This window comes from Stegodyphus dumicola, chromosome 7, assembly GCF_044657685.1.
Source record: "Stegodyphus dumicola isolate Sdum_Otavi_A_Nest chromosome 7, ASM4465768v1".
Lineage (NCBI taxonomy): Eukaryota > Metazoa > Arthropoda > Arachnida > Araneae > Eresidae > Stegodyphus > Stegodyphus dumicola.
In genome coordinates, this window is record NC_140774.1 from 104,020,433 (window position 1) to 104,044,844 (window position 24,412).

Sequence of the window (24,412 nt, forward strand, 5' to 3'; positions counted from 1 at the left end):
GCCAAGAGAGTGCTCCTTCATTTTCAAAATAACTACAAAATAAATCACGAACAGATCCAGAGGAAAATGAATAGTTATTGTTCCCTAATCTAAGAATTCTCACTAGACCATTGTTTGGAGATGTATCATCTCGCCAGAGTCCATTAGCTGTCTCAAGCATGGGTCTGTCGGCAAAATTAGGTGGGCAGTATTTATAATTATGAGATATAGACTCGTATTTCATCAAGAAATTGTGCAGGCAGCAACATGTCTGAACAACTAATGTTGCTGTCTGAGGCTGTGCAATAATTGGATTCCGTAAAATCCTCCAGCGAGCAGTCAAAATACCAAATGTGTTTTCTATACATCTTCTTGCCCTGGAGAGCCTATAATTGAAAATCCTTTTTGAATTACTTAAGTTTCTACCTGAATATGGACGCATGAAATTTTCTTTCAGTCCAAATGCTTCATCTCCAACGAAGACATGTAGCAGACATTTGGAGCTTTTTGGTAACTTTTTGTACCCAGGCAGAAATTCTTTATCACGAGAAAGCTTTTTCCCAAGGTTTGAAGCTGAGAAAATGCCTCCATCACTGATTCTGCCAAAATTTCCAATGTCCACCATTGTAAATAAATATGAAGCATCACATGCAGCCATCAAAACGATGCTGTGTGACCCTTTGTAACTGAAATAGGTAGAGCCAGCATGTGCTGGAGCCTGAATGACAACATGTTTGCCATCGACAGCTCCAACACAATTTGGGAAGTCCCACACTGTGCCATATTCTACAGCTATTCTCTCATAATCACTTTTCTCTTGCTCTTTTAGATATACCGGCTGAAGAGCTGTCCATATAGCATTGCATGTCTCAGGCACCACAACTCCTACAGTAGATTTCCCAACACGAAAACTATATGCCAAAGAACTGTAGCTGTTTCCAGTTGCAAGGTGCCTAAAAAGAATATATATCACAAAGATTAAATATATGTAAAGTATAAATCACAACACATTTATAAACATATCAAATTGAAAGCAAGTTATTTTAAAAATACATCTACCAATGCATTATTTCACAGTTTATCATTTCAGCATAATTGGCAAATAAGTACTTCGATCAGAGTTTACATTCTTTATTGAGTTATGCACTAAAATATTTACTTTATATTTAATATGGTAGATGTTTCTAAATAAAAAGAATGACTCTTAATATTAGAACTGCTGATGAGAAATAAATATATATTTCAATCAAGAAAGAAAATCTTCCATTTTGATGAATCATTTGCTTTTATTTTAAGTAAATCAAGACCTGTTTAGTGACTGATGAGTATGGCGTATAAAAGCGCTGTCCTAGCTGGATTCTTCGTTTTCCGCATGGATTTCGAACAGCATGCATCGTTACACCAAAGCAGAGCTTGCCAACATGCATTTCATGTATGCATAAAGAAATGAATTAACTGTTCAAAGAATGTACAAGGAGCAATGTTACGGGGAGGTCTTACTTAAACCAGCTGTTTACAGACAAATGTGATTCCAGCATGATGGAGCCCCAGCTCACTTCAGTGGGAATGTCAGGATTGGATAGGATGGGGAGGAACTGGCCACTGTGTTCTCCTGATTTAACCTGCTTCGATTTCTTCTTTTTGGGGTCATATTAAAGGCTTCGTGTACAGGAGTCCAGTCACATCTGCAGGTAATCCTTGTTTCCCACTTGTCTGTTGTTGCTGGACATGTGCTCGACATACCTGACGTCTTTTCTAAAGTACGCTGATCCATGTGTCGCCACTGAATTTTGTGTCTTTGTTGGTAGCCACTCTTTCAAATGCCTATTGTAAACTGTTAATAATTTTTTTCTTTTGTCTTTACTTGTCTTTTCAGTTTCCTGTGATTCATACTGCTTTACGTGCTAGTCTTTAATGCGACATTACCACACATGCATTCCTATATGAAATCTGCTTATTCAGGTCCCCTCTGCCTGCCTTTACATTTTTGACATATAGTTTTGAACCACCCTGTATATGTACTCAGAAAAAGCTGTAATGTAACACAAGATAATACTCTTTTTCTAAAAAAATTACAGAGTATCATAAAAATTGTTACATTGCCTATTTTTAAAAAGACGTGTTTTACAAACATTGAAATATTTATTCTTGTATAGTGTTTCTGAAAAGGCATTCATATTAATTCATTTGCATAAATTACCAATGAACTATGTACCTTTCAATAATAAAATAGTACTAAATACACCATTTGAAAATTTAGAATCACATACATAAAAATTTAAGTTGAATTATTTATTTACATTTTATTTACCTCATTCATCATCAATAAACATTTAATGGTATATCTGCCTATTATGGGAGGGGGAAAACTTTCATGAAGAACTTTATAAAAGGAGTTCGTTTGTAGTTCTAATAATTATGCAAACACCCATGGGGAGGGGGAAAAAACATGCACCTAAATAAGTTCCACACCTCTGGAACTAAGACCAGCATTTAAAGGCTTTAGTCACATAGTCAGTGACAGGCTTGAATGACTGAGAGTGTTTGGTTTAAAGGTCGGTAAGCAAGAAATAGAAAAATCAAAATGATTATCTCATTTGACATTCATATAAATATTGCAGAATAATTGAAATCAAATGAATGATAGAATTTATGCTTTTTTAACAACAACAAAAATCCTGCAATCAATAATAAATAGCAATGTTTGATATTCTAAATAAAAAACAAAAAGTAACGGGTATCATGCATTAGAGTGTTTGTCAGACCAACTGCTAGAAGTTAAATTTTTAGAGAAAAACTTTTAATTATGAAATCTATTTTTCTTTTATTTTCCTTATTGTTAATAATTTATTTAAATTACAAGTCCATTATTAGTTGATGATAAACAAGAATAAAACTAATAAATAATTAATGTACTGCAGTTTCTTGCTTAAAGGGTTTTTTAAATTTCTTCCTTTAATCTGATTCATAATTTAGCACGGCTTAAAATCAGCTGGAGCCTGGCTTCAGTACTCCTCAATTTTTTAGTGAATTTTTTTTTTCCAGGCAGAGAACCCAAATTAAATAAATTTTTTACTTTAACATATTTTTTATTATATATCATACATTTATAGGATATATTTTATAATATTTTTCAGTATATTTATAGGAAATGCAAACTTACCTCAAACAAATGCTCAGCCTTTCTTCTGGACTCAGTGGAGCTCTCATATTTGTCTGATTTTTAATAAGCAAGGGGCTTACTAAAGCTGCAAGTCTATCAAACTGGTCGATACTCATCCTGAAGTAATTAAAAAATAATTCAGGATAATCGGTTCGCATACGAGGCAGTAAAGAAAAAAAATCTCCTTGAACAGGTCGCTCTAAATAAATCTTTCGAACCCATTCTCGCCGTTTTTTACGTTTTTGCCGCTGCTTAATGACTGTACTTAATAGTAATGTTTCATCTATCCAAAAATCATCTGAATCTGACATCGTGTAGCAAACTTACAGAAAGACAACTGCTCCGTTTACCCGGGAAACAACGCGATCTGACAGCGTCACGTGATTATTTTGCGCCAAATAATTCTATTGGTTAAACGCACTCGTCGCAAGCGTACTCGTTTGGACGCTGTTACGCAGGTAACGTAAATGCGCTTGCGTTATCTACGTCGGGAGCGTCCTCGTGTGGACGGGCCTTTAGAATCTTCCGCTTGCCGCAACGCACCGACTTCCGCAATCCACATGATGGCGGATATTTTAAAGTTGGACTTTCTCTGAAGCACCATTTCGCTATACTGACTTCCCATCATTATCAGTTCAGAAGGCAAAGAAATCGCAGAGGATGTGGAGCATATAGAAACCATTCAAAACTGACCTTTGCGCTGAAAGCAGACTAAATATTTTACAACAGTGTTTCCCAAACTGTATTCACAGAACACTGAAGTTCCGTAAACAGTCATTAGGTGTTTCGCGAAATATTATAATTAAAAGGAAGAAATATTTCCATTTTTAGCGTAACGGATAAAATATCATCTTTCACTGAATCGTTAATGAATCGAACAAAAGCTAATATCCTGAATTTCTTCACTAGAAGAGAATAAAATTGCCTTTTTCCTGCCTTAGATGAATTTACAAAGAAACAAAGTCTAAAAATAGACTATACAGTTTATAATGAAATATTGCAATATTTTCATGACTTGGTACCCTCGGTGAATATTTTCTACAGTGCAAGGAAGACCAAATTTTGGATTCACGGCAACAGTTATGCGCGCAGCCGGTTTCGAAAACTTAATTGATCTCACTACTGATTCTGGAAAAAAAAAAGTAAAACAAAAATTAAAAAAAGTAAAGAATTACCTTTAAACGAATTTTGAATAAGTTCGTCAGAAGATTATCTGAAATCATATTTTATTTCTTTTTGCGACAGCGCATTTTTGTAAGGCAGCGTTTTCACATTACTCTAAATCAAAATCCAAATATAGAAGCGATCTTGATACTGCATCTGATATAAGAATTCAGATTACTAATATTGTGTGCTTTAGATTAAACGAATCTCTAACTCGAAGACTTAAACATATAAAAGCTAAAAAAAGTGACTTAACATATTTGGTACTTACCTATTATCCCGTCGACTGTGAAAGTTGATTACCATCGAAGACTGAACATGGCGGAAATACAACCAAAGTTAAAGAGATTGCTCCCGTGGAATTCGAAAGAAACTACTACCTTTTTATTTAATAAGCTGTGGTGTTGCGCGGCCCCAACCTACACGCAACAATAATAGTGACTGCTATGAACTGGAAAGTACACAAACCTCTTAAGAAGGGTTTAACTCCCTTTTTATTCTACTTTAGAAGTTACAGATGCGTGCACTTGACGCTCACAAACTACGCCAACCCGGCGGTAAAATAAAAATAAGAAACTAAAAAGGAATAATAACAAGTTACTACCTACGAGGCTCTCTAAACGTAACTAACCTAACCGCGTTCTAAGATACCGCTGATATTTCAGCAAACTTCTGAATATTAAGTTGAAAGATTCAACTATCTGCCGAGGCAAGCACACAGGCCGAAACGCGCGGTTCTTCAATTTCTACCTAGCCACCTTGACGCTCGTGAAGCAAGAAAGCACACATTCGAACTCGTTTCCCTTCTATTTAACTCAAATTACTTCTGCTTAAAATTCTGCTACTAAAATTTACATACTCTGACATTGGCAATTCGAGGGGAAAGTAAGGCTTGACAGGAAAGATAGTTTAAACTTAGAATAAATGTTAGTTAAAATAAATATAAACCCTACAAAGCAATCAATACTCTACATGCTTAGGTTTTTGTTCTTTGTAAAAAGTCTTTCGTCAATTTCTGCCATTTTGTTAAGCCCTCTGGTTTTGCCTGCAGCTCTATTTAGAAAATTGCGAGTACAAACTTCCGGCAGATATTTCTCTTATCTACTACTGTTTATTTGACAATATTCAGCTGACTGTATATTCTTAAAGACACTCTGTTTAAAAGGTAGGATCGCGTAATTTTGAAAATAATCCACTGTTTTCCACTGTAATAATATTTTTAAGTGCATTAAATATTAAACGGATTAACATCACAGTAAATTCTTTTTCAGCTACAATTTTTACTTTTTACAATAAAAATATGTAGGCAATATGCATTTGAAAAAGAGTAATTTGGAACCACCAGTTCCTTAGTTTGGAGGTGCACAGTTTTCTTTAAACTATATATAGTAGCTTGAAATTAATTTCTTAGCATTGAAATTGACTATTTATCAGAGTCAAGTGTTGTTGGTTTTAAAATTCAAAGCCAGTGAATAAGATGATTCATATTCTGTTTTGGTTTTTGAAATTATGATCCAGTTAAAGAATAGAAACAGTGCGTAGCAAAAGAATCACAAGAAGGACGTATATTCCGAAAATTCGAATTTCCGGAAATGTCAATCGTTTCATATTTCACACATCATTAATTTTCACACAAAAAAAGATATCTGTTATCTATACGTAAAGAACATAGCATACCAGAGTAAAAATTTATGCTACCACATTTCAAAGAATCTAAAATATGCTTTTTTTTAAATTGCATCTTAGCAATAAATTTCTACAGTTCAATTGGTATCACCACACGTTTGAAAACTAAACATACAGGGGTAATTTAAATAACCAAATTATGTTATTTATTTTCATTCTATTTATTTAATTACTTATTCATGTTGGCTGTTCATGCCTGAGACTAAGTTTCTTACAGATGTGGAATAACTGGATTAGTTGTATTATTATATTAGGGCAAAGCACATAAAAGTTGTCTGTCTGTGGACTTTATGAGAAAAACTATACATGAAATAGGGCCATCAGATCCATCCACATGTACGCATGTAGGATGCCGTCCCCACCCATCCACATATGAGATGCGGTCCCCACCCATCCACATATGAGATGCGGTCCCCAACTAGCATGTGGGATCCACATGATTAAAATCTGTGAAAATACCATGGACCCAGCTCATTTAAACAGAGAAACGAGGGATTACAAGTATTTGGAGGCTTCAACTGTGCCACAGCTGGGGTAAAGCTGAGCTAATAATATATTATCACTACATAATTTGGAACAGTTAACTAATTCTGGTGCCCAAAATTAATAATATTTAAAATTATCATTATTCAGTCTATTCATTAAATAAAATATTATGTTGTTATTCTGTTAGATAACACAGAAAAATGGCACTCATATAAATATGTAAGTAAATAGGTATCCCTCATGAATTTTAAAATAAACTGAAGAATAAAAATGTTTATGCGTTGAAAACAACCTTAATTGACGAATTAAAACTGTGAAATAAGGATTTCTATTCTGCAAATTTCTGGTTATTTATATGGTGTAAAATTATTTTCAGTACTTATTTTTAAACATAAATTCTTTTACATTCCATGACTATAGCTTTTTATCACCTCTAACAGATTAGGCAACTCATTTCATGTTCCGATAATACTAAAACAGTTACATTAAAACCATCCATCTCTGAGCTTAAAGGTTTTGTAAATATGTTATTATTCTACCATTCTAAAGGAAATAACATTAAAGCTTTTCCCTTGCTTGAAATTTTTATTTTAGATCTGAATTACTTCGTCTCAACAATTGAAGATACTTCAAAGCATCGAAAAAAGATATTGTACAAAGGTCAAATTCTTTCTTACACTTTAATTCTGCAAATAAATAGTTACGGTAAATTTTAATTTGGTTATTGTTGCACAAGCTCTTCCATTAATTTTGATCTGAGTAGTAATATATCATAATTCTTTCCAGCATAGCTTTAGTTTTTGTGTTAATTAAATTCATTGATCTTTACCTTCAGTTACATAGAATGCTTTCATTAGAAAGTGCTCTGAGAGTAAGGTAACTAACATACTTATACGTAGTCTGGAATTCCTAAAGGACTTTTAATTAGTTAAAAAAGCTTGCTTCATTTGCGTTAAATATTTTACGCTCATCTACATCTTTCTATGATATGTTTATTCTTTTTTCTGTTTAGAAGACCATTTTTAATGCTCAACTGTGTTCTTATCTTATGGCGGTGAATATTCAGTTAAACAGCATATTACTTTTCTTTTTATATAATCTTTTAGATTAAACAGATTAAGCTTATAAAGGTATTGTTTTGCCTAACAATGTTCAAGTGACTAAGAACACACAGCGTGATAATTAATGAATGCCTTGATAGACTCTAGCAGCTTGTCACTCAAGTTATTACATATCGTATATTAGATGCCGTAGGAAATTAGAGTTTAAAAATGTCTAAACACTACTCAAGCCTTATCTTCGAACAAAAAAGACCTATATATTTCTGCTGTTTAACTAAAAACAGCAATGTTATCCAATATCACAATTACTTGCACATTTCGGATCGTCCTTTAGATCTTGTACCCGAAGTTTCAACATGAAATTGAAATTATGTGTATCTTCAAATATTTCATTCATTTACTATTTTTGCAATATGTTTCATGAATTAACAAGTTCTTCTAGTGATACTGATAACTACTTAAGCTGAAACACGAAATGCTAAGAATTTCGTGATAGTTTCATTACAAACAGACAATGTATAAGGATGATACAGGAGAAATATCATCTAGAAATTAGAAGAGGGTAACCTACTCTCCTAGATTAAATTATACCTAGGAATTTCAGAAATTTTCTGTTGATTTGAAATGCAAATGATCGGCGTTTCATTGTATATAATAGTTTTCAGTTATATAGTTTGCTTAAAGGGAATCAAGACAGAAACATTGTGTGCGAATTTGTTAAGCCTAATATTAAATGAAAATATCCGCACATCAAAATTAAAGCGATAAATTTTACATATAAGTCGTGTCGCAATCCAAGTAGGTATGAATTTGTAATTTTCGGAATGCAGTGAATGTTGATGGAGAACATGGAACTTGCTCTTACTCAACAAATGCATCAACGGTAATATTCTGGAACAAGAATGGGAAATTTCTAAGACTTAAAGATAATAACGGACGGGAGCGTCGATAATGGTTGATTTTGACCAACAGGTTTACTGGTTTCAAGTTTGCAAATAAAATGCATAAAATACTTTTCGAGTTATAGCATTTTAATGAAAAGTGCTAAAATGTGGAAAATAATTTTTGTAATCATAACCGTCTTCGCTATATAAAATTAAAAATAAAATCCTGCTGTAGCTAACGGCATCTAAAATTTTTTTTAAAGACAATTAAATAAATTGAATATCATTCTTATGTGTGGCATTTCTAGATTATTATAACTTCTGTTTTTTCATTGAAACATCTAACAATATTCTAATACAATTCATGTGTAAGAACCCTACGGCTTTAATTTTATTTACATACGATAAGATGCTGATGTAATCTGATGTAATATTACATCCAATCTGATGTAAGTTTATTTAAAATCAGTTTATTTAAAATTCCATATGATTCAGAAATCCGATTTTAATAATCACTGGTTCATGGCCTGCTAATAATGAACAATTTAACAATTGAATCTAACAATCCAAAATCTATCAGCGTATACATGATTGTTGAATAACTGCTAAATAATCAAACAAATTCTGAAAACCTTTGTCCAAATTTGGCAAATTATATTAGAAATGTAGAAAATATTCATGTTAATATATTTGTTCATCTATCCGATTATGTAAGAATCAAACTTCCTCAATGATTCATTTATTGTTAAAACTCGATATTAAGAAAAAATTCAACATTAATTAAAGTATATCTCACGCAAAATTTTGAAACAATTCGTGAGGAATGCTGTGTATTGTCACCACAAATATGTATATGTGGAACACTTTGGAAAAACAATTCGAGTTAGGGTACAAATATTAAAGATTTGACCCAAACATACGAACAGAAAACCTAGATTAAATGAATATGGGTAATAATAGAATTATTCTTTACATGTTTTAATGAAAAGAAAACTGTCAAGTCTCTCATTTTATATCAAAAGCTAAAGAGTATGATCTTAAAAAGTAATGTCAAATAGCGAGACAAGCCGAAAACTAATCCTCTTACGTCAGACCATTAGCTGACTATCGAAAGTGCAGGAAAGAAAAACTCCTGAAGAAAATTAAAATTGCAATTCTAGAGAACATGTAATTAATAAGGAAGGAAAAACTTTTATTGCTTTGCAGATTGAAGTACATGGAATGCAAGCAAAACTTCTTATATGTACTAAGAAATCGAAAATTCAGCGTTTTTACTTCCTTGTACGAAGTAAAAAGGAAGTATTGTAGTCGCGAAAAGTTTCAGGCAGCATATTTATCCATTTTGATCATTTTGACCTCGTATTTGAAAATATCCATTTTGACCGCTATCGAATGCAATTTAACGATGTTTTTGCGTGATATCTGTAAGTAAGGACAGAATAAAATACACGTTTCCTTCAAAAAATTATAAAACTGCTTTAAAATTAATTCTGAAAAGAATTTTTCGTAGCGTCTGTACGAACGTATGTACGTACGTGTGTACGTACGCATCTCGCATAACTCAAAAACGAGTAGCTTCAGGACGTTGAAATTTTGTATATAAGACTGCTATTACATGTAGATGTACACCTCGTATTTTGGTTGCAATCGGCCGCACCAAACGTATATAAATATATTTATGTATATATCCACTCTGTTACCCGGCTCAGTGATCTCAGTTTCTTTACTTTTATATGTTTGTAAATTGTACATTTTTTGCTTTAAAAATGATTGTATTATGTTGTTTTTATCTTCCGGTTAAGGTTTTTATGCCTTTAGTAAATCTGTATGCAATATATTTAGAATTATCAACAATTTTAAAGTTGTCTAAGTGCCGCTAAGCCTTTTTTTAATGGCGGCCATTGATGTTTACATTTGAAACAGGAGACTAGTGGATTTGTTGCCAATCTTAGAGAAACTTAGCTTCGCAACAACAAAGATAACGCATTCATTTATTATTGCAAATTAAATCATGCTTAATTCTTTCTGGAATTTTTTCGAGGAAATAAGTGTTTAAGATTTACTTCGTAATTTTTAATATAGATATTTTGAGTTTTTATGTATTTTTGCCTCTCGCGAAGTGAGAACTGAATTGATTAAATGAGAAATACTCAATCGTCTGTGAAAAACTGTTCTTTTTTGTTTTGTTTGCTTAATTTCTTTTATACATCATTCTAGCTTTATTATAGTATTTGAATAGAACATGTGGCAACGATTAGATAATTCTATTCTTTAAATGATATAAATTTTGTGCAATATGAGTTATAATATGAACGAAATATATAAGTTAACTGTTATATAATTATTGGATTATATAACAGTTAATTTAGTTTCCGTTATATAATTATTATATAAGTTAACTGTTATATAATTATTAATACTGTTAAGTGAATCTAGTGCCAGAGTGTCGCTATGGTAAACAAATACTAGAGTGAATTTTAAAGAATGCATTTATTCTATTGTGGTTTATGCGCTGTCGGCGAAGTAGATTTAATTCAATCCAATAAGTTTAAATGAAATGCAAGAAAAAATGCGTATAATTTAATATTCCGTACAAGGAAGTCATGTGGTGTACACATCAGATTTTTTTTATTTTTGATTCATTTCATTCTTTTTATCACTTTTGGGGCATAAAATTATTAACGAAGCTTCTTCTCTTTTTATCAATTTTAGAACACTATATTTTTATATTAAAGTCTTAATTTTAACAAAAATTAGGAATTTTCGGATTTTGTGACATTCATTTTAACCACATGAATAGAAGTACGAGTTTCTGTAAGCTTCGACGTTTTGTTATGCCAAAACTATTTGGGCACCTGTTCAATAATGGGCAAAAAAATAAGGACATATATGCTGCGTTTGTCAAGCAAATAAAAAACTCCCTGCACTTGGTCAACGAGAGATTTCAGAATCTATGAAACGGGATTTGTTAATAAAATCTCAAATCTTAACTGCTTCTAATTACAGTATGGAGAAAATGAATTTTATTCATTACTTCATAACAGTTAGAATTTGTAAGAGACCCCAAATCTGTAATGGCTTAATGTATATGTTCAAAAGCTTTCTCTTCCTGCTGTTGCCAGAAAAAAAAATATTTCCCCATTTCGTATTTCGTTCAATCATTTGAATGTGTGCTCCAGTGTTTGCATCTATGAAAATGTATTTATGATTAACTTTGTAGTGTTAAAATCCAAAGCTTTAACTACTCTGTGGTGCACTGTGGTTTCCAACGGTCTTAATATTTGATATTTTGCTCTGCTTCTTGTTGAATTTCTGCGCAATGATTTGTAAGCACAGGTAGAAAAAATATTACTTTTGTCTTTAATTTTGCATTAACAAATAAATGTTTACTGTAAAAAAGTAAAAAGGAAACTTCGTTATTCAAAATCTTGAAATTAGTAAAAATTAGTGCTAAGTATTGAAAGTAATAAAATTTTAAACTTATGTATCTCCCATTTTCTAATCTTTTTACACAATATTTTTCAAGAAAATGCACTACTAGGTCTTTTGAAACAGCGTAATTGAATGATGATTTTTAATTGTTATAAACATAATTTTCAAATTCTTTTAACTGCTATATGTAGCATTTATTTCACTAATTTCCAGATTTTGAAAGCTTAAGTTTCTGTCTTGCTTTTTCAGTAAAAATTTATTAGTGAATTTAAAACTATGAAGTGTAGAGGTTAAAATCTTATTTACTTCGAATGCTCACAAATTATCACACGAAAATTCACTTAAAATTTTATATTAAAAGAAATGTTGTAGCTGCTTTATTTTCTACAACGATGCTTTCTCTGATGATCTTCTGAATTTGCGAAATTTTCGTTACGCTTTATTTTCTACGACCATGTTATAGAGCAAATATGTTTTCTTCTTTTTTCTTTTCTCCGACAGTGTTGACACACGTTTACGTCGACGACGTTTAGATGACGTTTTCTCCTTGCGTTGTTTTCTCTTCGTCCACGAACTCCGTTCTACATTAACTAGTTTGCAACCTGATGGCAGTCGACAAGAATGGAAGTGACAGTAAATGCAAAATAATAACTTAAGTAGTTAATAAATATAAAATCCTACAGCATTACAGAGCTAATTATGGTAGGAAAAGCAATTCGCATTACAAACGTTAAGAATGACACTCTAATGTATGTTGTTGAACAGCCGTTAAAGCACTGCAATCATGGTATATGAGATGAAAAAGAGCTTGGAATGTCCAGCACTAAATTCCCCTTACAGCATTTTCGGCACCAAAAATACGAATTAATAAAAATGTGAGAATGAATGAACATTTAAAATGAATACAAATCTTAAATAAAATAAATATTTGTGTATTAAATTAATATTTGTGTATTTAAATAAAATAAATATTTGTGTATTAAATTAATATTTGTGTATTTAAATAAAATAAATATTTGTGTAGAGCTTGGAGTGTCCAACATTAAATTCCACATAACGCAATTCGGCACAAAAATGTGAATTAATGAGAATTTGAGAATGAATAAATATGTAAAGTGAATACAACGCTTCAATAAAATAAGCATCTTAAGTATTACAATCATAAATTTCTGCCATAGTAGCCTATCGAACGGAAAAAAAAAAAAAAAAAAGAAATCACATAAGCATACACTTTGATGTTTAATTTTTAATCGCCACAGGACTACCAACTCAGAACTTGAGATTGGTGACGCAGTGTTGCCACAAACGTTCTCTCGAACATTTTAAAATGAATATAGAATAAGAACGTAACATATGCGACAGGGGGTACTCACAGTTCTTCAAGCGGTTTTCTTGTGAAATGTCAACAGTCAATTTCCATTTTAATGCCTTCTTACGTTACGCTGTTACAGTACTAAAGATAAGGAAACACTAAAATGCGCATCTGAAGTATAACAATCATAAATTTCTGCCATAGTATCCTATCGAACGAAAAACAAAGAAAACACCAGAAATTTATCTTAGAATTAAGTATGATGTACTCTACATATCGATCCAATAAATAACAATTTGAAAATAACATAGGTATTTCATAACAATTTTTATCTTTAGTTTATTTCTTATTATTTGACAAAATTCATATTATTTTATCTGACTGATAACGTTTGCAAACATTTATAACATTATTGAAATTAAAAATTAGTTGTTTTTAGCGCCGTATATTATGTGGCTAGCTGCAAAATAACCTCTTCATACAGAGACCAAAACTTACTAGGCTTTATCAATCTATTACTTAAAATACAGATTTCTGCTCTGCATACACATTTCGTGTAAGTGGTAGTACGACCAGCTAGCTGCTGGAAGATCTTTTACTTGAATAAAGGACTCGAATAAAGGAGGCATAAGACGTTTCACGTTTCCTAATCCAGGAGAAAAAGCAAATACATTTTTTCAGTGGCAACTAAAACGTAGTGGGCGATAATCCGCCACCATATTGTCGACTGTGTCTCATGCCTTTCCCTAGTCGCCGTTTATGTAGATGAACAGGAAAAATTATTGCATTCTACATGTGTATTCTCGTGGTGTAATTGGTAGCCCAGTTAGTCAGCAATTAGAAGACCAGTGGTTCGAATACCGCTAAAGACGCAATTGAATCTTCGCATTTCATGCTTGCCCCAAAAATGTAAAGATCTCTAAAATATAACCTGAAAATTTCGGAAGTAGAGACAAGGATGAATATAAATAATCCATCTCTTCTTCATATCTGTGATATATAATAGAAGTATCTGCTTTGTGCAGTCCTTACAACTTAGATCTACTTTCAATTCTGTCAGTATTAAAACTGCTTAAAGGGTAACCTGGTAAGAGAATCAGCGCTTGCACCATAATTGATCACGAATATTTCTAACAGATAGCGTAATATTAATTTATTACCCAGGACTAATCTATAATAACAAAGTTATTCCAATTTAATCACTGAAACATAAGCTTAATAGAGCTATCATGCAAATTAATGTCCTTTCGGATCATCAATGGACTTTTCTCGCAGACTAATGTAATTATTCGTCGCTAATGTTCCTTTCCTTTCAAGCAAGATTTGAAATGATATTGAGATATACTGTATAACATTCATCAAGTAATTAGCATAGCTGAGGTATGACGTGATTGATGTCAGTGACAGAAAGGAAGTCACGAAATTATCCCTCCGAAATCTCTGTCAAGAAGCTGCGTTTCAAGAAACATGTAAATGACAGGTAAGTGTAAACATGTAAGTTTATACTTTACTACAAATTTAATATATTGTAAGATTTTACTATAGTACAAGGTTACACTATACTATAAGGATTTTAAAAAAAATAAATCTGATAAATTTTCCCTAAATTCACAGATTTTTAACTCACAGCATGTTTTTTATGCTGTTCTCAAACGATCTGTATTTATAGACAGTTACCGAATGTTACTAGTACAATTCATTATAATATTGTATTCGCAGTATTTATTCTATTATTTGCTCTTATTTTTTAATCTTTTGTTTTTCTTATATCAAAAGAGATGTGATCAACTTAATTTGTGAATGAAAAATTGCGTTGAAAATTGTATTGCACTCCAGTTATGTCCAAAAGCACTATTTGTAATAACTACGGAAAGCACGGTATACAGTAAACTGTGGATCATTTGGGAAGCTTCAGATGTTCCATCTCCTTGGTTCAGATGTTCCATCTCTCTTTCATTACTAGCTCTTTCATAAAGCAAAATTTTGGAGGGGATAGTTAGTATGGGAAAGTATTACTAGCTAGCCAATGGCATCTCTGGCATCACGTATGTTGTACGTAAACAATAAAGTTACTCTTTCTGACTACCGGTCTTTGAGAATAAGACGTCACTAGCTCATAGTATGCCCGAATATAGCTAATCTCTTGCGAAAATAAATGTAATTACGTCTTTGTTCCTCCCACTTCTTGAAGTGAAGTGATATCATGTAACTTGAGCATTGGGAACAGCTTAACTTGTCTGTCTACTGGCGTTGCACAAACGTTCTGAGATTGATTATGGGGCACCTTTTTATGAAAAACAGTAAAATTAACGAACTATTAAATAGATAAGATATTGCTTAGGAAAAAAGGTAAAAGAAATAATTATTTGTTTTAGCTATGAAGAAATATAGCGGATCGCCGAATAGCAAAACTGTAAAGCAGGTTTGTGGATTATTTTCGAAACTGACCATTACTCTCCTAAGAACGTTCCTGATGTAGGTAGTTATTTGGGAATAGAATTGGTGCTTTCAGTTAACATTAATGATATCCATTATACCTTCATTAATTACTTCAGAAGGAAGTATTCTGGATTTATCGCAAAAGCTAAAAAGCGCAAAATAATTTTTCTCTTTAAAACAATATAATATAAAATAAATAAATAGGCTAATAATTACCTCTTCTTCTTGTAAGCTAAAGGTAAGATAATATCTGGAGCTGTTATGCTATGTCAAAGCACTAAAATTAAAAATATATTATAATAATTTATAACTGCATTTGTCTTACAATTGTACACTAATAGACATTAAAAAACTTCTCCCGTCTGATGAAACTCTCACAGGACTCTTCTCAGGAAATTTTCTTCTGTTAAAACTGTAACTCAACAGTTTTGTTGAATAGTCTTTCAGCTTATTATCCTCTAGGGAAGACGTAGCAAATTATTTTAAATGTTGGCAAGTGCAATAATGTGCTGTTGCGTTATCTGCATTCATGGCATACCCGAAATATGAAAAGAAAAAATCTTCCATGTTTGACAATACGTAGCAAAAAGTATCTTAAACGGTAGTAATATGCTGTTTCTGCCACGTAATTAAATTCAAACGAAGAAAGTAATAATCAATTTCTACATTATCTAAAGTGTAAATATTTCACATCTCTTCTCAGAAAAGGGAATTTACACAATATATCGTTAATTATGTGATTGATAATGTAACTAGATGAGATCAGGCCCATTGTAGCAATTTTGTTATTCTAATTCATTTCTGAGTAAGCTACAACTTTATTACTAGAAAAATCCTCACACATATTCTCTTTGCAAATTTTCTGAAATTCGTTAATTTTTGATTTTTTCAATCTACTCTTCTTCATATTAACTGGCATACAGGCATTGGAAAATGTTTGAATATTTATGTATTACATAATCATTCAAACATTTTTCAATGGTTTACAGGTTTCCTTTTAATTAATTAGTTTTGCTACAAACATCTATGTAGTTACGACAGTAACCCAAAACGTTGAAAGTTAATTTCATTTAAAAAATCACTTATAGCCGAAACACTTTGACTCAATCTAATAAAGTGAGAATCATTAGGAATTGCATTATACTTTGGATAATCTCTGAGAAACATTTTCTCAATTAAAGACAGAAATAGCATATAATAAGGTTTCACAAATGAATTTAATTCACAACATGTATATAAGATGTTTGGAGCAATATAGATATGCAAGCTAAAACATGTAAATCAAAATCATAATTTAAACTAACCCTTTAATTCATTCTCTGTTCTAAAAATCGTAATAACTTCTCTGGACTACGTCATTTCTAAATCAACTTTGAATTGTGCAAAACTGATGACATAACTCTTAGGAAATGAAACTTTTCTAAACTAAACCAAAAGCTTCCTCTTGGCGAGCTTTCGTATTGGATAACTACGCACTTCATCTTCTCTTTGTGCGCTGCTTGAAGTGGAATTAAAACTGCATCGACTGCTAAGTTTTTTAGATATTAGAAGTCAACATGTTAGCATACCACGCAATCAGAATTTTTCCTCTTCAATATGGATCTACGATCTATCATATAAAGCTATTACGCATCGACGCTGCCCCGTCTTTTTCTTGTTATTATTACATACTTTTTTCTTGATCTGACATTTGTGGCCACAATTCACTTGGCTCTGTAGTCATGTCTATCCAAGAACATTTACATTTTTATATTGTTGCAACAGGAAGCGAGCACTACTAAATGACGTCCAAGCAACGCACAGAGAGAAACTGAAGTGCGTAGTTATCCAATATGAAAGTTTGCCAAGAGGAATGGTTGAAAGAAGTGCACGGGACAAAAAAGAATACCAACGAAAAAATACCATAGAACAAGAAAATTAGTATTGGTCATTTATCAAGACTCAGTAGAAAGGTAATGTAACGAGAGGTAAATAGCTATTTATTGCTTCAAATTTAATCACTTATTTTACATAGGAATCGTTCTTAAAAGTTTATTGACATCTTTAGAAATTTTAGGAAATTGGTTAGTTTCGACTTGTTTTTAAATTAGAATATTTGAAAATTTGTAAAATGCTAGTATTGAAATTTCCTTGAAAACGTAAAATAGAACAAAATTAAAATCGCTAGTAAAATAAAGGATGAGGGAAAACAAAAGCTTAGATTTAATACCTTAATGCTTTAATCTTCCCCCAGATATGAAATTATAAATTTTAGAAGCTCAGAAATGCAAATTTTAGTTTCTGAATATATTTTGAAAATATTCTAGTTTTTGGAAATTGTTTAAGAACATTATCTACAATACTATTAAGCAATTAATAAGCATATATTTAGAGGATTTTCCAAACTTCACAAAAAAGTAATTTAAAATTTTAATTTAAATTTATGCTAGAAAAATTTGTTAGTTATAATATACTTGGATTAAAATTACCCCCCCCCAAGAAACGCATGTATATAAAGCATTAAGTAGAAGCCGAATTTAATTATCTTTACAGAATTTAAATATCTGAATGGTATTTCGAAATATTCCGTTTCAAGTTTCTCAAAACTTGCTATTTTAGCATAACTTAGAGTACAAAATTAAAATATGGAAATATTTTTAGGCAGCTAATTCGTATCTTAATACAAGGCTACATATAAATTTTAATGACTGTCCTAACTAGTCCTTTGAGACATAAAATAAACAATTTAAAAATTTTCAATCTGCGAAATGAAACGGGAAATATAGAAAGGGTTTACCTCTCTGCAGTGCTCATTAATCTGCAGTAGCACAGAGCTATTTCACTAATTTCGATTAACTAGTTAACTAATAATGTTAGCTAATAATATTTTAACTAATATTTTACTTTATTTAACTAATTTGACTAATTATCGATGTTGAAATAAATTACTGAATATGTCAGTTAATGTAATGAACATTGCAACGAAATTGAAAAACATTGCACAAAAAGTGAGTATATTGTCGATTAAATATTCTATAAAAATAATTATCCCGCACTTCTCAAAAAATAAATCATCGTTGAGTGAGGGTAAAATAGTTCTTTAGTTTGAATCAAGTACAGAATGATATGGGAAGGACACCAGAATTTCAATACTGTTCGAACAGGTGTAGTTCCGCGCAGTAACTGTACAGCTGCGCCTCAATTTTGAGGAAGAATACCTGCGGGGCAGCCTGAGAATTTCGCACCCATTCTTTCCCTACCACAAAACCACTCGAAAAGAGCTTCGGCTCGCCTTGTATTTTGAGTGCCTTTTGCCGTACAGACACTACACGCTTAAAAAAATTCATGCTTTTTCCAGTATTTCAGCATGGGCTTATCGGTATATCATTCAGCTTCAATAACACCTTTCGCACAGATTTAGGAAACATACTTGGGTTGGGAGCCAACTCAGCGGCTTAAGTAACTAACCACTATCTCGTCTGGGTGAGGGGATTTTAGTTTGAAGCAATATGTTAGAAACTAAAATAACTTCCACCATTAAATTATCTGTACATTATTTGTAAATGTGAGAATACATTATTAAATAACAGTGGCCATTGTCTTCAATGATTTATGTATACTTTCACTTTCGTTAGCATTCGAATTTGCACTCTAGAGAATTTATTTACCAATAGTGATTGGTCCCCAAATGGATTTTGCACTCTCTATAATGATTACGCCAGAAATCCTTTCGAAAGAGGCAAGATACAAAGAAACAAGCAGTGATAGTCAGACGTTAAAAAAGAAGATAGAGGAGTATGTGGTTACTTTGCTCTGAAATACTGTATTGCTTAAGAACGATGAAAGAAACAATACTTCCAGACAATGAAGGTTTTTTTGTCTATCTAGCTGTGATTTATCTCTTCGACATCTCTTACTCAGGTGTGCATCCCGTTCATGTGATGTCTGTGTTCTAACTCTATACCTCGTAGGAGAGAGGCAATGCTCGCGTCGATTAGTCTAAAAGTGCGCATGCGTGGCCTTCACCAGATCAAAGAAGTAGCATTAAAGTTGCATTCTGAAATTATTTTTAAACCTAATAACAGCAAAATATTTGTTTCACAGCGTCTTTATTAATTCATTATTCATAGGTTTCTTAATTATTTGATAAATTTGTGTTCATTAGTATTTAACAAAAAGAATTTTAAATTTAATTAAGCTTTTTTATAACAATTATTATGCCTATTGATCATAATGTGAGACTTAGATTTATGGTCTGTAGATACTTTAAGTTATTTACTAAATTGCTTCTATCGTTGCAGTTTGAAGTATTAGTTTGCATTAAACTTTTGATAAAATTTAAGAATGTAAAAAAATAAGTAATACGTAAAATAAATAAGATGTAAATTTAATGATGCAGTGATGAAATAATGTAATGATTAATGATGAAAAGAATAATATGTAAAACTTTTACATATTAATAAATAATATGTAAAACTTTAAGCTATTATTTGTACTGCTTTTTAATTTATGGATTCACTTTCTTCATTTATTTACTGTTAAAATGAATTTGAATGGGCAATTTGCCTTTTGCGTTCCAACATATAAGTGTTGAACTGGTAAATTCGTATATTTATATATTTATTATATTGATTTATTTTTTGTAATATAAGGTAAATTTTATATATTTGTGTATTTGTCGGTTCAGAAAAAGGCCTTCCTTTTGCGTCATTCGTTATACCAACCGTCTAACGAAGGTGTACCGGAAGATGTAAAGTTCATTAGCCTCTATTAGTTTTATACCTATCAAATGTTTGCCGTAATTTTGTATTTTCACAGCGTTAGTTTGTCTGAAAACTTTTTAACAGCTACCATTTTCCAGTTAATTGTTTTACTTCGAGAAACTTTTGGTTCAATTTCATTCTTTCAGAGCTAATACTTGAGTTTAGCTTGGTTATCTTTTCAATTGTGCAAATTTTTACACCTAAGTTACAGCTTTTACTTTTATTTTTAACTTTTTAGAGTGACTAATAATAACAGATAACGTTTGGGTAATAAAAATAGAATTCACAATATGCCCTTGTATTTGCTAGTGAAATGCTTCAAATAAATATATATACCGTGGAAATATTTGCATTCTTAGTTTTATATCTTGAAATATATGTAAAACGTCTGCCCGAGATTCCAGAGAAGTTTGGTTTCTGCTGAGGTAGGTAAATTGAAATATTATTATTTAGCTAATGATCCGATGTTTATCTAAGTTTCAAGAACTACTGGTTGCTTTTAAAAGTGGTCTGTAGGATGTACATTAGTTTTCGTGTGCGTATGTTCATTCCAGTTAAGCTAAAGATTTTCCGAGTATTTTGTCATATATTTACAAATGATGTTAAAGATTCGCAATGAAGAAAGCATTCGAGAATGTACATTAGCATTTCAGTCTTGACCGAGTTGTTCAATTCAACATAGTATCAGAACTTTTAGTTAAACCGATGCATACTAAATTCAAATAGTTGCCGATAACTCTCTTTCCAAAAATGTAAAGGAACCTAATAAACTTTCACAGTACACAAATAATGTAATTGAGTTGACACAAGTAATTAGATACGTGAATTATCGACTTAACTGAAAATTAATTTAATAAATTATATGACGATTAATAAAATTATGAATGCAATATAATTGTTTCGTACCCAGTTGTGCTCAAATTATTAAAAAAGTCTATTCTTGAAACTGATAATATACACATGTAATTTCAACAAATATACAATATAGAAATTTATTGAATCTGTTGTTGTTAACTTACGATCAGTCCAAGCCCAAGAAATTCCTCGTCACAAGGTACGCTTGTCTTTGGCAACAGCCTTGAGCATTTTACAGGTGACAGTGCGATTTAGCTCAGCTCCGCCCCCAGTTTTGATGGACAGCACCCGAGAGGGATGGGTGCAAGGGTCTCCCTCCCTCTCCCCTTCCACCAAACCACACGAGAGGACTTTCGGCTTGCCGCATATTTAGAGTGCCGCCATGCCGCACAGACACTATACATTTACAAACATCCATGCCTTCTCCGGCATTCAAACCCGAGGCCTTCGGCACGGCAGTCAGCGACGCCAACCACTCTATCGGTTGGGCGGCTCTGTTTAATCTAACGTGTTTGAATGAAGACAGACCAAATCAAATTTTAATGTTATTTCCTTTAGTTTGGATACTAAAAATTGAAATAAACTGAAGATCAGCATATATATCATTTTTTTATTCAATGACATTATGTATTAGGCATATGCTTATCGTGCAAAACAATTTAAATTAATCAAATGGTAAAGGGAAGCAAGAAACAATCGGATCGATTTAATGTCATTTTTACGAACCTCACCGAAACTTATGTTCTACCTAAAAGAAACAAAATTGGTAAGATTGTTTAACAAAATTTTTTTAATTAGGATTCTTTGTGATGTATGTTTCCTACTAAATAACACTGTTTCAATTGTTTTGTAATTTTAGTTTGGTTACTCAGTCAAACATTTGCTATTAGCAACATATCATAGCTGCTATAAACGGCACACATAAAGAGGAAAACTCGAAATTCAGAGAATAAAGGGAAGAAAAGAAATGTATAAGTAAACTTTCTACAGAAAAACTGAATTACTGGGTTATCGGAAAAATTAATGTCCTGTAAACAATATGGTCTGAGACTCGGTGTAACCATTAACAGAATTTATGTGTCGTATTTCAAAAGAATGTACAGCCATTAAATTTTTCTCCCCGTGCTTAAAGAAAGGATGTCAGATGTCTTAAAATACCATTTCTATTTCTGTATATCTATAGTACCTACATTGTGAATCACCTAAAACGTCCATCGCTGTGAATTACGAAAAAAGTGCTATTAGGGATTTCTGAAAGGAAAAAAAATTGCTGTTAGTGATTTCAAAGAATAGAAGATTAGAGAAGGTTTCTTAATTTGAGTCCATACACTTTTTACTTTAATCAGAATTATTAGGCTATTAGAATGTCAATGACGGTTTCTGCAGGATTCTAGTACAAGTAGCTTACAAGCTGTCTCATATGAAAATGGTAGCTACCGCAATTAGCGCAGAGTAGTTAGTGGCTACGATAGCGTAGTTAGTGGCTACGATGTTCGTCTGCTTGTCTACATTTACTTTACTTTAATCAGCTTGTATTGGGACTTTCTTGTCAGTACTTTGTGATAGTTCATAGAAGCAAGACGTACTGGGCGACCGCATTTACTAATGCTGAAAACGTCCACGTGCTTTTTGTATACGGGAATTTAAGAAAAACGCTGTTAGTTCTTGCAGTGCAACATCTATAGAACGTAACAGAAACAAACGAATGACTGGAAAAGAGAACGAAATTAATGTTCTGAGTGTTGTAAATTCGCAAGTTAGTTCTCGGGGCATCGCAAGAAAGAGTGGCATCAGTCAGCCAAGTGTGCTATGCATTTTCACGAGTCATAAGTTCCGCTCATTTCATGTTGCTTTCCATCAAAAATTACATAGCAACAATTTTGAAAATCACAATAACATTTCTACGTGGGCTTAAGGAAAGGATAGATCAGATTTGCCATGCCTCTTGTTTAATCATGAAGAAAATTTTATAATTCACGGCAACATCAACAGCAGAATAATAACAGCAAAGTACATAACAGTAAATAATCTCCAATAGCTTCGCCAAGTGGAGCATCCGTGTTGTATAAATCTGTGGTGTGGAATAATTAACCCTAATTTTCTAGGCCCTTTGTTCATTGTCGGAAATCTGAGTTCAAATAAGTATGTTAACATTATGACAGAAGAACGTCCACAGATTTTGTCCCATTGCAGGTTGTGAGGAACCTATAGTATCCACGTAATTTTTGTTCAGAGCATAGCGCAAGTCGTACTACAGCTTGTCTTTACCAGTTGTTTTAAAATCGTTGATCTGGGCGAAAGGGGGAGCTGTTCGTTGACTGGCCCATTCACCAGATTATTTTCTCTGATTTTAAAAATAGTCGACACTGTCTGCAAAGAAATACAGTTTACATCAGAAAATATGAAACGACGTATTTTAGCTACCTGTACTTGAAATTTCGTGTGGCAGTCTTTACATGACAAACTGGATGCTTGTATTGTAGCTGGTAGTCATCGTTATGAGTAGAAGCTGTTAATGCCAGTATTCTATTTCTTACTCAGAATCTCCAAAATATTGTTCTTCACGTCTGTATTTCTTAACAAATTCTTATCAAATGGTACATGAAAAAATTACAAATTGTAGCATGTGTTTTAATGCAAAATATCAACAAAAACACATAAGAACATCATAGCTAGTAACTACGTCGTTAAATGGAGCAGACTACTGTCAATATTTATAATTATGGATGTTATGATAGCTCGCAAACTACTTGCCCTATAACACGATTGACATTTGTACTTCCTCTAGATTTATTTTATTGATATCAATAGGAATTGTTCTATTTGAAAAGATTCAGCTTTATTCCAAAACTAAAGAGTCTAATGATTATTAAAATCTGTGTATGGGCTTAGAGTATGAAAGCTTGTTTAAATTTACTATCTGAGAAATAAGCACATTAATAACACCTTTTATTTTAAAAATAAATATCAAATTTTAGATGATTCACTCTGTGTAAATAAATGTACATAGCGTGGAACAATTAATTTATTGAGACATCTTAAAATAATTTTTATGTATGTTGATTTCTTCCGCAATCTCTTAAATATTCCTTTAGCTTTTGGGTGAAGTACTCTAGAGTTGGGCTAGCAGGGTCTATATTGATATAGAAAAAAAAAACGACAACACCCTATCATTTCCAAATTTTGTAGCATTTATTTAGTTAACTGAA

General features: G+C 32.0%; 1 protein-coding gene across 4 annotated transcripts in view; it reads left to right on the forward strand.

The window, feature by feature from the left end:
- LOC118184495 (orexin receptor type 2-like) overlaps positions 1-24,412 on the forward strand; it is a 590,403-nt gene that overhangs the window by 25,542 nt on the left and 540,449 nt on the right. The window lies entirely within an intron of this gene.